The sequence below is a fragment of the Peromyscus californicus genome, unplaced genomic scaffold, assembly GCF_007827085.1.
Source record: "Peromyscus californicus insignis strain IS unplaced genomic scaffold, ASM782708v3 Scaffold_8__1_contigs__length_139910024, whole genome shotgun sequence".
NCBI lineage: Eukaryota > Metazoa > Chordata > Mammalia > Rodentia > Cricetidae > Peromyscus > Peromyscus californicus.
Genome location: NW_026294606.1, coordinates 110,523,955 through 110,542,182, shown reverse-complemented (window position 1 = coordinate 110,542,182; position 18,228 = coordinate 110,523,955). Strand labels below are relative to the sequence as shown.

The 18,228-nt window shown below is 38.9% G+C and overlaps 1 pseudogene; it reads right to left on the bottom strand.

Annotated features, from left to right (window-relative positions):
• Positions 1 to 17,371: 17,371 nt before the first annotated feature.
• LOC128104578 (proteolipid protein 2-like) lies at positions 17,372 to 17,825 on the bottom strand (annotated as a pseudogene).
• Between the last annotated feature and the right edge of the window lie 403 nt (positions 17,826 to 18,228).

Below are 18,228 nucleotides of genomic sequence, written 5' to 3'. Positions count from 1 at the left end.
AAGGTAGAATAGTATCACAAGAATGAACCTTTGATCCTGTAAAATTAGTATTTATGTCAGAAGAGTTATAGGATACATTAAAACTCTCTCTCTCTCTCTCTCTCTCTCTCTCTCTCTCTCTCTCTCTCTCTACCTATCTATCTCTATCTATCTATCTATCTATCTATCTATCTATCTATCTATCTATCTATCTATCTATCTATCATCTCTCTCTCTCCCTTTCCCCTGTCATGTGATAACAGACAAATATAAAGGTTGTCACCCACATACCAACTGTAGAGCCCTCATTGATGCAGTCAGAATTTCTTCCTTAATCATCTGGCCTCCATAAGTATTGGGAAATAAGTTTCTGTTGGTTAATCACACAATCTTCGTACCTTGCTTTGGCAGCCTGGAATGCTTGATAGAAGGAGTCTGCCTGTTTAAGGCTTAGTAAATTCTGTATTTTAAAACACACAAACTTTATTTTATGTATAAATTATACTTCAATATATTTTCTTAAAACACATAATAGTGAAAGCACATTGCTACCCATGTGAGACACTGGAAAAAGTGGATGATTAGGGCAGGAAAATGTCTAGTTACTGTCTCTATATAAATTCATTTGAAATAAAAAAAAAAACAAAAAGAAAATTAAAAACAACTTTGTCTTAGTTGGGGTTTCTATTGTTGTGAAGATACACTATGAACATTGACACTCGTATAAAGAAGAATATTTAATTGGGTGGCTTACAACTAGAAGGTTCAGCCCATTATCATCATGATGGGACATGGCAGCATTCAGGTAGACATGGTGCTGGAGCAGGAGCTGACAATTCTACATCTTGATTCTAGGGCAACAGGAAATGAACTGAGATGTTGGGTGTATCTTGAGCATAGTAGACCTCAAAGCCTGCCCCCACAATGACACACTTCCTCCAACAAAGCCACATCTTTTAGTAGTACCACTAGCAATGAGTTTATGGGGGTCAATTATATTCAAACTACCACAAACCTAATCTGGATTTTTCGGCAGGTAAAAGAAATGTCTGTTTATAATCCACAACACTGAAGTTTCTAGGTTGTGTTGTTTGGAAGAAGATGAAATCGTTGATATCCAAGTTTCTAGATTACATGACTAGGTAAATGACACTGAGATTTATCTGGAATCTGGGGAATCATGCAACTTTCAAATAGGAAGAAATAAGATGCATTTTAAACACAATAGGTGTGCAGTTTCTTGTGCTTCTTGAGACCTCCATGGTATGGGCACAAAGTTTTGAATTTCAGGGTGAGTTCTTACTTGTCTGTAAGTTAGGGAGTCATTAGCATTAAAATGAGAATTATAACTATGGGAGTGGATGAGATCATCCATTTGGAGATGTTTGAAACAGGAAAGAAATTACCTGAGAACACTTATAACCATGAATATTTATGGACTGGACAGAAAGTCCAGTCTGTGAATGAGGCACAGAAAGATGAAAGAGTAAGTAAAGAAAAATGGTATCACTGAAGTCAAAAGAATACAGACCTTCGAGAAGGGGAACATCAATAATATCAAATGCAGCTGAGAAGCCTGGCAAGGATGTCCATTTAGATCTGAAACATCTTTATGAGGTTTGGCACTGAGAACTGAATTTGATGAAGGACAAGTAAAAGAAATCCAGAGCTTAGATATTTGCATCCACATTCATTCAGCTGGTAGCTGCTGTACAGCACAAATACAAATCCTCACCACCACATGAACCCTTACATTCTCTCCTCAATGAAGATGATAAAATTCAAGTTTTAAGAGGAATTAAATGCAATATTAAGCATTAGACATCCCTTACGTATGATGCGTTTCCTTTTGTATGTTCTTTAATGAACTATTCTCTTCTGTGAGTTTTCAAAATTTTAAGAAATATAAGTATTAATTTTATCAACACTGGCAAATTATGACTATAGTGTCAAAATCAAGCAACTCTGTGTCTTAACACAATTAAAATTATTGTTTATTGGTGTACATATCCAGCCTCAGTTCATTGTGGATATATGTTTATTCATTCAGGCTACACCATGTTGTGATCCCTTGAGAATGCCTTCTGGTTCACTGTAGCATGGAAAGAGAAAGATAAAAATTAAGTATTAGTAATTACATGCTTTGTCCTGCAAGCTGTAGGTCAAGGCTTCTTATGTATTTTGTTGATACAACTATATAGATACTCACATGCGCTGTGAGCAGGTTAGGGAAGTATCATCCTTACATTTGTGTCGTATGATTAATGAATGATTACACAGAAAGTCATTATTATGCATGGGAAATAACAGGGATATTAGATAAAATAGGTGCTGATTTAAATTTTGAATGTATTTTGTAGTTAGAAGCAGAAGATTTCAAGTCTCAAAGATTTATCTGTTTTATTTACATAATAAAGATAGTATACAATCTTTTGATTTTTTTTCTGAAAAGTTAAATTAGAGAAATGAAGTTTCTGAGCAAAGCAGGATTGGTAAAGTTTTCCCTGCATTTATTCTTTCTCCTCTTGACAGTTTTAGCCCTAGTCAGACCCATTAGGTTTTGAGATCATTGTGAACTTTCCTATATTTCTTTAGCATCAACTTACAAAATGAGTTATTTGCATCTTTGAAGAGTTTATTTAACTCCATTGAACAAACACTGTGAAAGTCAGGGGGAAATGCTCCCACCATCCATGCAGTTTACATTTTTGTCTAGCACCCATGAATGTGTTCCTTAGAAAGACAGAGGCTGTTATCTTTGGGATATGGAGTTCCTTTTGCAGAGGAGCTTTCTTGCCATTTCTCTGGCATTCTGCTTTCTGTCTTGTTTGGAGGCAGTCAAATAATGAAGCTGCATAGTGGGAACTTATCAGCTCCACGGACTCTGTCTCATTTCAACCCTCAACCACTGTGAATGATTTACTCACGCTTCCACACAATGAAAGAGGTGGTGACTCAGGAAATATTTTCATTATGCTTCACATTCTGCTTTTATTTAATTGCAGAGTTTTCTGGGAGTTCATAAATCAAAGTCAATGCTTTAATCAGAAAGGTTGCTCAATTTCCCAAATTGTTAACAAGATGACTATTACGCAATCAGTTATTGTCTGTTTTACTGTGTGATTGACGCTTTCAATGGCAACATCTACATTTCTGGTGTAAAAGAACCCTTGTTCCCAAGGGAAAATAATTACAGTGCTCCCCGTAGCACTCCCATAGTCTTGTATGATTTGTTCTGCTGCAATGTCACAGGAGAGACCGCTAATAAAGTTTCAAATTCTTTCTCCTGGCCCTTGTCCTGGGACACTACTTCAGTATGCCTCAGATACTCTTACTTGTGTCTTTGGCAGTGTGAAGGCCACAGCTTGGGCGTACAGGCTCTGACGGGCATGTGACTACGTATCCTACTTTATCAGAGAGGAGCTCAGAAACAACTCGTGTTCACATTTAGAAATGTCGAGTTAGCATCAAGAATTTGAAAGCAGGCCATTTGCAACAGACTGCGAGTGATAACTCTGCACAGCGATTCCCTGAGAGGAAAACCGCTCCTTGATGTCTTCTCTGAAAGGGAATAAAATCTTTTATCGTGACTGTAGGAACATAGAGGAAGTATAAAAATACGGTAACCTTTCCTTAGAAATAATTTATCGCAGTGATAGAAGTCAAAAACCAAAAAGTCACAGAATGGTAAAATATGATCAACCTTTTAAAATCAGATCAAATTTATATTAACATTTGTGCCAAATAGTGGTTTCAATTTTAAAAATGCAATCGTAAGTAATAACAGTTACAGACACAAATCAAAATCCAGCTTCATTTTTGAAAATGCTTTTCTCGCTTATTTTTTAAATGATACAAATATAACCCACCTCTAGTCCAATGGAACGGATTTGAACTGAACTACATTTTAACTTTAAGTGATTTAAAGCTGAAGGGCTGATTAATAAGAAGGGCTGATTAATCCTCCTAATCCTTAAGAAGATTATCTGAAAATAGATTGATTGCTGATGGCCACTGACAGTGCATCATTAAGGGACTGGATTTTCATTTTAAAACAGGAATTGTTCATATAATTTTAAAATAAACAAAATTCTAAAACTAAAACACCCATACACACATGTATACACACCTACACATATGCACACACATACAAATTGTCACCATTTGCTTGAACTATGATAATCAAAGAGGAATAGATATAATGAGACTTTCTCTGTCCTGCCAGCCAGCTCCCAAATAATGACAGAGACTTCTTCTTAATTATGAACGCTCAGCCTATAGCTTTGGCTTGTTCCTAACTAACTCTTATAATTTAAATCAACCCATATTTTTATTAGTCTCCTTTCTACTTTGTAGCTTTGGCCTCTATGCGTTTCTGACTCATTCTGTGTCTGGCTGACTTATATGCCTCTCTTCTTCCCAGTGTCCTTGCTGTGCCTGAAAGTCCTGCCTATTCCTCCTGCCTAACTATTGTCCATTTAGCTCTTTAATAAACCAATTAGAAGGCACATTGACAAAGACACATCTTCACAGTGTACAAATAGATTATTCCACAACAGACAGATAAACTGAAGGTTTCACTATAGAATTACACAAAACAATAGTTTGTATTTTCCATTTCTAAAAATTTTTTGGAAATTTGTCTCTAGAAGAATAATCTAAGTAAAGAAAACCAAAAGGATATATTTGTTTATCTGTAGATAATCATCTATACACATATATAAAACACATACTATATATATGAGAGAGAACAACTTTAAGGAATTAGCTCAAATAATAACATCATTTTTTTCTGGCCAAGAAGGCTGGCCAGCTAGAAACTCAGTGAAGAACTAACATTGAATCTTGAAGCAGGAGGATTCTGGAGTTAAAAGGTTTTCTTCCTTAGGATACCTTAGTCCTTCTTTTAAGACCTTTCAATTGCTTGATGAAGACTACCTCAGGCATGTAGGGTAAACTCCTTTTTTAGACTCTCTTAACTTTTCATTACATATGAAAACAACCTTCATACACACATCCAGACAGATGACTGCCCAATATCTCAATGTCCTATCCAAAATAGATGATCACATATGTAACTATCACATAATGTTTATTTACCTCGGTTTACTGGTTTGAATAGATGGACAGTTTTTTGGATTATTAGTTATTAAAATATTCTTATAAAGTTTATAGATTGTGAGATTATGTTGAAAGATCCATTTACCTACCGTATAAATTTTCTCTGATGCTGTATGTCTGATTTTTGATGATGCCTTCAATAACAAAGATAGACTGGTTTTCATTTAAGTGTTACCTTTGTAAAATGTAAATAATTCAGGATTGAGGTCTCTGTTTCATAATTGTTATGAAAATACCTGGGCCCATAAAGAAAAAAATGTATATAAACAAGCCTGGTGGCTCAGACATATGACCCCAGTCACTTTGACAGCTGAGGCAGGAGCATTGCAAATCAAAAGCCAATTTAGGTAATTTAGACTTTTTCTCAAACCATAGAAGTGGGGCTGAGGGTGTTGTTCGATGTAGAGCTCTTGGATTGCATGTGTGAGACCCTGGGTTCAGTACACAGTATGTCAAATGTAAAAATGAAAAGAAAGTGGGGGGAGGGAGAAGAAGACAGAGAGGGGGAGAGAAAAAAGGGAAGGAAGGAAGAAAGGGAAAATGAAAATATTTCACAGGTAGCAAAAGGAACCAGTGACTCATCCATGAAAACTGGCTACTGAGGGTTTTATTGTCTTTTAAAATAGAAAACATCATAAAATGAGCAGGAGGACATGACTAAGGCTGCAGGGAGAATATCCCATCTTTCTTTGCTCCAAAAGAAAAGATTTCACCTGAGAGTTGTCAAAAGCCATCAGAAACTGCTAATCACAAAGGAAAGTATTTCCAGATAACTCCGAATGCACATTAGGGATTCAGTAACACTGTGGACAGACAGCAAAGAACTAAGAATAACAGAATACACTATAAGTACTGTCTCCTGTGACAAGCACCTTCCTTTACCCAGGCTGACTCTGTTCTGAACTGATAGGAATGCCAATCATACAAGTTCTCCTGGCATTGAGAGAAGCAGGAGGTAAGCTAGCACCTTTCATACCCAGCATTTTGGGGCACTACCCAAGGACCATAAGCATCCACATCGGTTTCAGAGTACATAGACTGTCAGTGACACTATCATAGCTGTGACATCTGGATAAGGCTAGTCACAGAGGCAGTGGGGGGAACCGCCAGTATCAACTCCATGATGGGCTCAGTTGTCATCCTTGCCTTGTCTAACACTGAAGACTTCAGAAGCCCTGATGGTTGATGGGTATCACCTTCAGTTTTCAACACTGAGATCTCCACCCTTTGCAGTGGGGCCACCGCAGCCACTTTTACCAGTAAGAAAAGAGCAGTGAGCACATCCCAAGTGGATTAACTGATTACATACAGTTTTTCCCATTGAAACTCTGCAGTACACACACACACACACACACACACACACACACACACACACACACACACACACACACACACATGCATGTGTATATATACATATGTACATATACACACACATATATACATACATATGTATGTACATATATACATACATACATATATATTTGTTTATCTTAGTTCTCTCTTTTTGTGTGTCTGTCTCTGTCTCTCTTTCTCTTTCCCTCTCCCTCTCTCTCTTCCTCCTTTTCTCCCCTCCATTTTTTATTTTTCTAGAAAGATCTGAGTGGAAACCTGTCAATAGCCAGGTGCACCATTAACCCACGAATAGCCTTAGCTGAAATACAGTGCTACTTGGACCTTCACTAGCTCCTCCTGCCACAGATGTGCATGCCACCATTCCCAGGTTTTCCTGAAGCTGCACCACTACACATGCAGGCAGCAGATTCCAGCCAGTCCTAAACACTGACCCCCATTGGAGAGGTGAGCTGGCTTTTGCCCTTAGCCTATATAATTAAGCACCTAACGTGGCCAGTTACAGTCACCTGAGCTTCACCCATAAATGAGGCTGTGGCCTTCCTGCCAACAACTTCCACCACTGTACACATGCCTGCAGCTGTCATACCTCAAACGTTCACCCATCACCAGTCTCAATCCTTAGCAGTCACAACAGAACCCATGCACAGCACCAGCCTCACACATAAATAACACGTTAAAATCACTACAAATCTAGACAGACATTGTGACACAATCTTGTAAATATAGCACTTAGAAGAAGCAGTGATGTTAGGAGACCAGTTCCAGCCTTGGCTGTAAAGCAAATGAGGCCAACTTGCGCTATATGAGGCACAGTCTCAAAATCAAACACAAACTTAGTCTTACACAGCAGTGATACCTTCAAAAGAAAAGTACAAAACATTGGGACAATATATGACGTTGCAAAATCTTAATCATTACTCAGTTAGAGGAAACAAATGATAAAAGTAAAATTAGAGAAATTAAGGAGAAGAGAAAAGGCAGAGTTGAGATTCTGTATCTTGTCTGAAGCTGGAGGAGCTGAACCATTCTGGACAATTTTTTAAAACGGGAATTTGATTTTCATATTTTATGTTTTTCGCATGGGAATATAGAAAGTTCAGAGAATTCTTTTCTAATGTTCAGTACCCACACTCATCACATTCATTGCAGCTGTCTGCTTTTGTCTTTCCCACATGGAACAATAGCTGATTAGTAATGTGACACTTCATTAATGTTTTTTCTAATAGTTCTCAACCACTGTTTTTCTCACTTTTGATTTACATTTACAGAAACTATGATCCCTTGGTACTTCTCAAATATTTAAACATTTTATTGGAGCAAATTTCTTCAGGCATCTGAAATGATTTGATAACTGAAATACAAAAGTATTCAATTCTTATAAACAATTTTATAGATTTGGGGGTTTTGTGACATAGTATAAACATTAATTTTAATTAAAAAATTTAAACACTTTTTACTGTTAATATTTTTGATAAGATATCATTGCCTTCCTATTTCTTTTTGCTGCTCATAAACTTTCAGAAGGTTGCTATCCTATGACTTCCCTATGTGTATCACAGTTATACAGAAAAATAATCACATAGTTAATAAATAAGTCCACAGGAGCTAAGCCTTGTAAAGCTGTATCTTAGCATGAGAGAAATGAAAACCTTGGCTGTCAGAAGGTGGGATTGAGATGATGAAATAGGTCTCTAAAGGAAAAGTGGGCAGATGGACCGTGAAAGGAGAAAAAGATCTGCAGCTTTATTTTCTAGGTAAACCAATATGTCAAACATCTGCTAAACATTCACTATGTTTCCAGAACGCAAGACCATAGAGTAAGACAAAGAAAATACTGAGGACACTGTCCTGAAGCTGCTGCTAGTGTACCCTGAAAAAAAATCTCATTGAAGCAACTCAGAATGTGATTTTTGTTAACTGAAGAGCAAAACCAATATACATGTGGGCATCAGGGTGGGGCTGGTATGGACACTTAGACCCCACAATGAGGGAATCCAATGCAGGTGGATCACATGAGTCCATGACTTGGAGAATACCTTAGTAAACATAGCTAGACTCCATTTCAAAAAAAGAAAGAGAGAAAGAAAGAAAGAAAGAAAGAAAGAAAGAAAGAAAGAAAGAAAGAGAGAGAGAGAGAAAGAAGGAAAGAAAGAAAGGGAGGAAGAAAGGGAGGAAGAGAGGAAACAAGGAAGGAAATCTGCAGTGTTGTTTGAGGACAGTTTTGATTAGAAAATAAGATAGGTCATCCCTGTTATTTTGATCCCTGGACTAGTTACTGACCTATGGCTTGGATTTCTACATACTGAAAAACCAGTGCCACAAAACAGCAAGCAGAAAACTTACCACAACCTCTGGTACAGGAACACAATATCAATAGAATTGAGATTCTGTCCACCTATGTTATTAACTATTGTTCCCAGTCTATGGAAACAACAACAAAAAGCTGGAGAATCATGTTTTAAATGATAACATATTCCTTGATTTATTCTTTGGTCACTAGGGAGTGGTGAAGGGGTCTGTATTGCTGAATAGCAGTATAAGCACTGAGAATAAAGTAAAGATGGAGGTGATAATAATGTCTAATGGCTGAAAAAGGGGAAATGTGTCTAAGAAATTTTCAGAGGCAAGTGCAGCAGAGGGATGTAGGTAGCTTGGGTGACCACATGCTTGTGTTGTTAAAGAAATTCTTGTAAAAGATAAAGCCCTAAAGTTGTACATTTTATTTCATTTTCTACATTCAGTGAAGGCTGCACTGGTGAGACCTCAGATGGATTTGGATTAAATTTAACTTGCTCTACTTTTTAAAAGATGCATATCCCAAGTCTTTACCTTTGGAGTCTTTTCATCAAAATGAGTATGCATAGTGAGTCCTGTTATGAAGGGTACTCTTTAAGTGGCACTGCGGAAAGTCATTCCTCAGTCATGTGATGCTGTGGTCACTCAAGCAGAGACACAGAGCAACTTTCTGTCCCTGTCTTGTTGCCTTGATCTGAGAGGACAGCCTCATCCTGTACACTCACCAGAAAGTGGCACGTACAGACTCCCATTGAGCAGGCGCCTCTCTTATCCACCACATTTCTTTCACCTGTGACCAAGTATGGATTTGCACTGTCTATTACAGAAGTGAATTCTTAGTGATGCTCCCAGGGTCCATCTGGCACTAATCCTAGGAAATGACAGCTACTTAGACCAAATTACGCAAGATTGAAAGCACCATTTGTTCAACTATTAAGCCAATGAAAAGACACTTTGTCAAGAGAAAATATGCAGTAAGGCAAAAATCTGTAAAGGATCAACTTCTTTTCTCTTTGTCTTGGGAGAATAAAAATACTAACCTTATGTCATAAATATTTGATGATACTTTGAAATTTGTTTAAGTTAAAAATACAATGGACCTCTGAAATGGTATTTTCTTCTGCAATCTATGTGTAATCCTCCTTACATAAATTTTTACTCTTTAACATCTGTTGAAACAAAGAACACAGGTTTGCTTTGACTTAAGTATATTGAAGTGACATATTTCTAATTCTCATCCCTGCTACAAAATTAACACAGGAGTCAGTAAGGTAATAAGCTAAATTTAAGAAGATATAATACTCTAAATTGAGGACAGGCTGAGCCACAATCTGCTTCATATGCTCTCATATTCTGATTTAACATCTCATTTATTCTCCTATTCAAATTAAAAATTCACCAAAGCTAAAATGAAAAATGGTCTCCTCATTATTTCATTTATCTCTCCTATAACTCAGATTATAGATAAAATATGTTTAAACCTTTTTTTCAGAGTATGATATGTTGTTGTAGCACGATGATAAATGTGTTTTGATAATAGTTCTGGGAGCTACTTTCCTATACAGGGCCAAGTTGCAGCAAAATCAGGATTTGATTGTTCTTTTTCTCTCACCTCTGACTCTCCTAGTTGTCTCCTATCACAAGTGGAGAGATAACTCACAAGAGACAATATATTTCACAGTAATAATGATATAATAATTCTATAGTTCTTTGTTTTTGTTAGTGTCCTCTTGTGTTAGCATTCAGGAACACATGGGGGAAGTTGGGTTATAGCAGGAATGTTTAGCATGGCTTCAGCCTTCGTTACGAGCTGTGATAATAAAAACAAAGCATCAGCAGAAGCTGGTTTCCAGAGCACCAATGGTTGTAGCACTAGCTGAGTTTATTCTGGTCTCATGGTGGGACTTCCTTGCCCTTTACTTACCCCATCTGTCATGTTGCGTTGGAACCATGCTTTTGTGTTCTGTCTCCTCACAAAGTAGATGTGGACTGTGCTTGGCATTTTTATATCCTTTGGGCATAGAACCAGGTCAGACATGGGGCAGAAACTTGGAAAGCATTTGTCAAATATCTGAACTGATGCATGCAGCCATCCATGCATGGGTGGATAAATAAATAGTGACATTTAGAAGATAAATACCCGATTTCACAAGAATTGGTTATAGTCAACTTGTCTAGATCTTTGCATGTTCATATCTATCTAAAGAAAACTCTATGCTCAGTAATAGCTGTCTATCACTTTTCTGAAAACAACAATAAGGACATGCTACTTCCTATAACCTATTGATATCAAATTCTAAACATGTTTATAGTCAAGAGGAAGTAAATTATGATTCCATCTTACCTATACTATTTGTACATTCAGATTACAAAAAAATATAGTAGAGTAGATGTTTCTATGATAAAGAAAGAAAGGCCATTTCTTTATAGTTCCTTCATTTGACAGAAGCACTAAATTTTTTGGCTTCCTGAATATTCTTGTTGTTGCTGTTAATGGCAACTGTTTCCAGCAATCAATAAATGTGAATGAATACTCTGAAGCATTGGAGGATAAAATTACAAACACAGTGTTCAAACACATAGCTAGAAAAATTATTATCTCATTACTGTTCAGGTCAGTTTTATGCACATTACTTTTAATTATTTGTATTTTTCCCAAAGGACAGCAAATCAATTTTGCTACAATGGAAATCACTACAACTATTATTCTTGATTTTATTTCCCTTGGATTTTTTTTTGTTTTTTTTAACAAGTTATACTGCCAGGCCTTGCCATCTTATTTAAGGGACTAGAAGCTTTTAAGATGTGTATTCTTTGTCACAGACTACACTAGCAACTAGTCCAGAGCCAGTGTCTATATGAGCCTGCTTCCTGAAGTGGATATAGAACAGATAAGCATTACCGTATCTTACTTACCTAGGAGTAGGGAGAGTTAGTCACTATTCAGAAAGCCCCTCAGAGGCAACTGTATTTCAAATCAGGTCCTTTTTAATGATCATTGCTCAATGTCAATATTTCCTTAGTCTTCTCTTTCTTCCTTCATAATGTTGATTAATAGTAATTTTTCCCTTGTCTGTTCTGTAAGAATCAGCTAAAACAGCCGGGCAGTGGTGATGCACATCTTTAATCCCAGTACTTGGGAGGCAAAGCCAGGAGGATCTCTGTGAATTTCAGGCCAACCTGGTCTACAGAGTCAGATCCAGGACAGGCACCAAAGCTACACAGAGAAATCCTGTCTCGGAAAAACCAACCAACCAACCAACCAACCAACCAACCAAACAACAAACACAAATTAGCTGAAACAATTTATCTGGTATCATCACTAACCCGTGAGATTGAAATGTTCCTTCATATGTGTAATTCATTAGGAATTTTCTCTGTGGTTTTTAGTATGTACACCATAAACATTTAAAAATTGAAAGTATCACATATTGGGGTAAAAGTATTAAGTAATAAAATGTTTAAGAATAATCCACAGTCCAGTGTTTTCCTTCTTTTTTCTCACTCTAACAGAAGTACAGAATTCTTTGCCATTTTGGAATAAGACAAAGACACCTGAATTCATTTAGTCCTTTGTTTGGTAATTAGCTCTGTGCACCTAGGTGATATGTGAATTCTGATCATCTTCTGAATAATAAATTTTAGAATTTACATATGATTACATTTAATAATACACAAATAGAGATGGGCTGATCTCATTACGACTTCATTATTTCCCTTTCCATTAAATAACTAGTAAATAGTTCTAGAGTTATATCTATTTTAAGTAAAACTCAGCACTGAACCAAGAAATGAAAGTACAGAGTGAAAATGCTGTGGCAAAAGGGTCCAAGTAGGCAATGGAAGGGTGGGGCTAGGAAAGTGTAGAGCCAAGAGAAGTTGTCACTCAAGCGAAGTATGAGTGAAGAAGCTCCTGGGGAAGTTATTATCTTGCAATCAAAGTAAAATACAAATAAGATTGAATAATACAACATACGTGGCACAATGGATCAGAAGGGAATCCTGGGAGCTAAAGGGTCAATCAGGGTCAGGGCCAGGGACATGGGGAAAAGGAAATACAGGAGGAGGGTAATCAGAACTAAAATGATGTGAAGGAGCCTTATGAAACAGCACTAGTTTATAAGCTAATTAAAAATATGTTTGAAAAGAAATTAGAAGAGAGATACTCCACATTAGTAAACAATGTTGACTCCAGGACACATGGATTGTTAAATGCAAATCTCCAGGTTGAGAACGGGTTGCTGCCATGTACGTTATTAGTCATGGAGGCCCCAAAGATATGCGAAACATACAGGCTATTGCCACTGTTCGGCTTGCCCACCACAATTAGATGGTAAGATATTATTTCCAAGTACCTCACACACTTTTGTTACAGGACATAGATAAATTGATACTGAATTTTGTAGAAAATCTCTCCCTACAGTCCAGACTTCAGAATGTTGGAAGATATATGCAGGTTTAGGGGAAAAAGATATCAATGGTCTTATCCCTTACTGGGCTCTGTATGATATGCAAATCTTCTAAGCAAGGGTTGCCCACTAGTGTAATAGTAGCAAGATTTTTTTTTTTTTTTTTTTTTGGTTTTTCGAGACAGGGTTTCTCTGTGTAGCTTTGCGCCTTTCCTGGAACTCACTTGGTAGTCCAGGCTGGCCTCGAACTCACAGAGATCCGCCTGGCTCTGCCTCCCGAGTGCTGGGATTAAAGGCGTGCGCCACCACCGCCCGGCCGTAGAAAGATTTTTATGGCAGCATTCAGCCACTCCCTTGATCGAAATTGAGTCTTGCCAAAATGGTAGCTTACAGAATGGGAAAAGATCTTTGCTAACACCACATCTGACAGAGGGCTGATCTCCAAATATGAAGAACTCAAGAAACAAGATATCAAAATACCAAGTAATCCAATTAAAAATGGGGTACAGATTGAAACAGAATTCTCAACAGAAGAATCTCAAATGGCCAAAAGATATTTAAGGAATTGCTCAACATCCTTAACCACCAGGGAAATGCAAATCAAAACAACTCTGAGATACCATCTTATTTCTGTCAGAATGACTAAGATCAAAACCACGGATCACAGCTTATGTTGGAAAGGATGTGGAGTAAGGGGAACACAACTCCATTGCTGGAGTGCAAACTTGTACAAGCTACTTTGGAAATCAGTATGGCGGTTTCTCAGAAAATTGGGAATCAATCTACCCCCAGACCCAGCAATACCCCTCTTGGACATATATTCAAAGGATGCTCAACCATACCACAAGGACATTTGCTAAACTATGTTCATAGCAGAAATATTTGTAATAGCCAGAACCTGGAAACAACCTAGATGCCCCTCAGCTGAAGAGTGGATAAAGAAAATGTGGTATATCTGTACAACAGAGTGTTACTTAGCAAAAAAAGAACAATGACATCATGAAACTTGCAGGCAAATGGATAGAACTAGAAAAATAATCATCCTGAGTGAGGTAACTCAGACTCAGAAAGACAGACATGGTATGTGCTCACTCATAAATGGATTCTAGATGAAAAGCAAAGGATAACCAGGCTACAATCCACATACCTAGAGAAACTAGGGAACAAGGAGGACCCTAAGAGGGACACATGCCCTTGGAAGGGGAAATAGATGAGATCTCTTGGGTAAACTGGGGTGGGGATGGGGCCATGGAGGGAGGGGATAGGGGATGGGAATATGATGGATATGGATGGTTGAGTTAGGGGAGGGACAGAGAGGGAGAGCATCAAAAGAGATATCTTGATAGAGGAGGTGATTTTGAGGTTAGGGAGAAACCTGGTACAAGGGAAACTCTCAGGAATCTACAAAGATGACGCAGGTTAAACCTCCCAGCAATTAGGAGAGGGTGCCTGAATTAACCTTCTCCAGTAACAGATGGAAGCAGATGCAGAGATCTACAGCTAAGCACTGGGCTGAGCTCTAGGAGTCCAATTGAAAAGAGAGAGAGAAGGGATTATATAAGCAAGGGTGTGTGTGTGTGTGTGTCAAGATGGTGATGGGGAAGCCCACAGAGACAGCTGACCCGAGTTTGTGGGAGCTCACAGTCTCTAAACCCACAGCTAGGGAGCCTGTATGGAATTGACCTAGGCCTTCTGCATGTGGATGACAGTTGTGTAGATTGGTCTGTTTGTGGGTTCCCTAGCAGTGAGACTGGATCTGTCCCTGGCACATGAGTTGGCTTTTTGGAATCTATTCCCTATGGTGGGAGGCCTCACTCAGCCTTGATGCAGGGGGAGGAGCTTGGTCCTGTCTTGATATGACATTCTTTGTTGACTCCCATAGAAGGCCTTACCCTTTCTGAGGAGTGAATGGGTGGGTAGAAAGGAGGTGGGGAGAGAAAATGAGAGGAGAGGAGGGAGGGGAAACTGTGGTTGGTATATAAAATTAATTAAAAAAAAATTAATAAAAGAAATTAAAAGCACAAAAAGAAGCTGATTCTTGCTCCCCAGGGGGGAATCCATGTCCTGTATTGCAAACATGAAAAACAAAATCAACAAACAAAAAACCTTGACTAGGTCAGTCATAGACCTTAGGGAAAACTCTATTGATGTTTTCTGAAAGATTATTTTGTACAACTATTTTCTAAGTATTTATGTTTATTTATTTATTTATTTTTAGATTTTAACAATCTGTTTATTATTTATTTAGCCCTTCACAGCTCACCCCGCACAGAGAAAAGGTAATTTGTAGTGGGTCACTCATCTTGTAGCTTATGTCGGGGAATGGTTCAAGTAGAACTCATGTCAGCTGCTGGTATTGCAGAGCAAAGGGGGATCTAGGCACACCCATAAAGGTGACCACACCCAGGAGGATTGATTGGCAGGCTAGAAGACAAAACTTTTCCATCAAAGGCACTTTTACAGGGCATGTAGCTCAGCGGAGAGAGCTTGCCTAGTATGCAGATGGCTCTAGGTTCAATCTCCTGAACCATAAGCTGTTGCTAGAGTTTTCCTGCCTGGCCCACAGTCAGGACAAATCTCTCTCACCTGCCAGGCCCACAGCCACTCAGACCCAACCAAGTAAACACAGAGACTTATATTGGTTACAAACTGTATGGCCGTGGCAGGCTTCTTGCTAACTGTTCTTTCAGTTTAAATTAATCCATTTCTATTAATCTATACCTTGCCACATGGCTTGTGGCTTACCGGTACTTTACATCTTCCTTGTCCTGATGGCGGATGGCAGTGTCTCCTCACTCAGCCTTCCACTTCCCAGCTCTATTCTCCTCCTTGTCCCGCCTATACTTCCTGCCTGGCCACGGGCCAATCAGTGATTTATTTATTGACCAATCAGCAACACATTTGACATACAGACCATCCCACAGTACTTCCCCTTTTCTTTTCTTAAAAAGGAAGGTTTTAACCTTTACACATCTCTAAAGTCAGCTTGGTATATTTGGGAATTTGGGCGTAGCTTCTCTTACTACTTCCTGCTGGAGGGGGGCACTGTATCTTATGGGGACACAAAGAATATTTTAGGATTATGGAGTAGTCCATGAGGGTGTATCGTGTGAGCCAGTTGCCTTGAAATGGTTCTGGATGTTGGATCATCTGGGCCGTGGTGTCATCAAAGACCTTTCAGGTGGTCTTGGCTGGTCAAACCTGATGTGTCTTAATCTGGAACAAATCCATAGCCTCTGGCTTTCTGTGGAAACAAAAGCAGAGTCTCCTTTCCAAAGTAACATATCCTTATATCCAAATTTTGAAGTCAAGATACCTTTAAACTATACATTTTGGCATAACTCAAAAGCTTTTACAATCAAATGTTTTTCTGTAGTTAAAAATCCCAAAGACAACACAATCCAGATTCTCTGTGTAATATTCATCTTTACGTGGCTTATTTTTTATATTAATTTTATTGTCTCTTTAAAGACTTTATTTTTTAAAACTATGTATTTGTTTCTATACTGTATATATCACCTTTTTTTGTCTCTTTTAAGCCTACGTATATTTTACACACATTTTAAACTATTACATCTGAATCTGTCTTATTGTGAATCTGGTGCTTTAAGCTGCAGCAGCTGTGGCTGCTGGCTCCGCCCACCTCAGCTTCCCAACATGGCGGCATGCTTACCGCCAGCTCTGGGAGCCATTGTGGGTCTATGCTTTTATCCAAGCAGCGTGTAGCCCAGAAACCTCTTTTTTTGTTTTGTACCTGCAAAGGCTAAATCCACAATGTAGCTTAATGTGCCACTTGCAGAGGCCTCATTCCCGCCATATGGCAGCAGGTCGAGCGCGCACGCCAGGAACCCGCCAGTAGCTCAAACCGGCAGCTGCCGCTCATTTGAGAGAGACAATTAGGAACTCTTTTTAGCTCCGTTTTAGAATCCTTTTTCTCAGTTTTTAGGTGGAAACTCTTGCCACCACGTTGGACGCCAATAAGCACTTTCAGTGGGGTCAGAGAATTGACTGGGAGTGTTGTGGAAACAGGAGGAAGTTTTTTTTTTTTTTTAGCAAGGTTTCACTGTGTAGCTCTGGCTGGCCTCGAACTCACAGAGATCCATGTGTCTCTGTCTCCTGAGCACTAGGATTAAAGGCACAGACCACCACACCCGGCAAGAGGAAGTTTTGGATGGAAGAGCTATTTGCAGGTAGCAGAGACAGGTGAATGAGGATCATGCGCCATCTGTGGGGTGAGTAGGGGCTGCTGTGTGTCTTTGCTGCTTTAGAGGGAGGTGAGGTAGGCATCACAGCCATAGAGCGATGTAGCAAATATGCCCCATACCCCAGCAGCAATTTTGGAGCTGCCTTTTCCTTCCACAAGGACAACAGTGGAGGGATCGGGTAGAGGATGGCTGCTATGAGAGCTCTGAGGAAGTCAGTCCACGGCCAGTTGATGAATGATATCTTGGAGTGCAGGTCACACATGAAGATGACAAATAGGACAGCAGCAATGATCATCTCGATCACAGACAGGGACGAGTATGCTGACGTCGAAGCACTGATGCAAAATAAAATCACCAGGCACAGGACAATCTCAGCAAACAGGAAAATCCCTCTTTTGGTGCGAGAGAAGCTGGTGCAGGCTAACCAGCAGCCAGGGGCTGGGAGGCGCTCAGAGTCCGCCATGGTGTGTGCTGGAGTCACTGGGATGCAGAAGCTTTGTTTTCTGGCTCACGAGGAGTTCGAAGTCGCTGCACACTCAGCCGTCTGTCCCCCCTGCCCCGGACAAAGGATCAGTATTTATGTTTATGTTCAAGGCTTTGTGCTACATTCAACCTTGGCCAGAAAGGCATCTTATTACAGTGGATAGTGTTTAGTGTAGAGACTCATTACTATCAAAAGTCCTGAGAATAAATCACGAGTTCTCATCTGTAGATGGGACAGCTATATAAACCCCTCTCTTCAGGATTAGATAACACTGTGGAAGAGGAGGCAGAATGACTAGGATGCCTGGAGTATGATGAAGAGCACTCTGAAATCAAGTTCTACTAGCTGTCAGATAAATGAAATCATAGCAGTTGTGGTTACC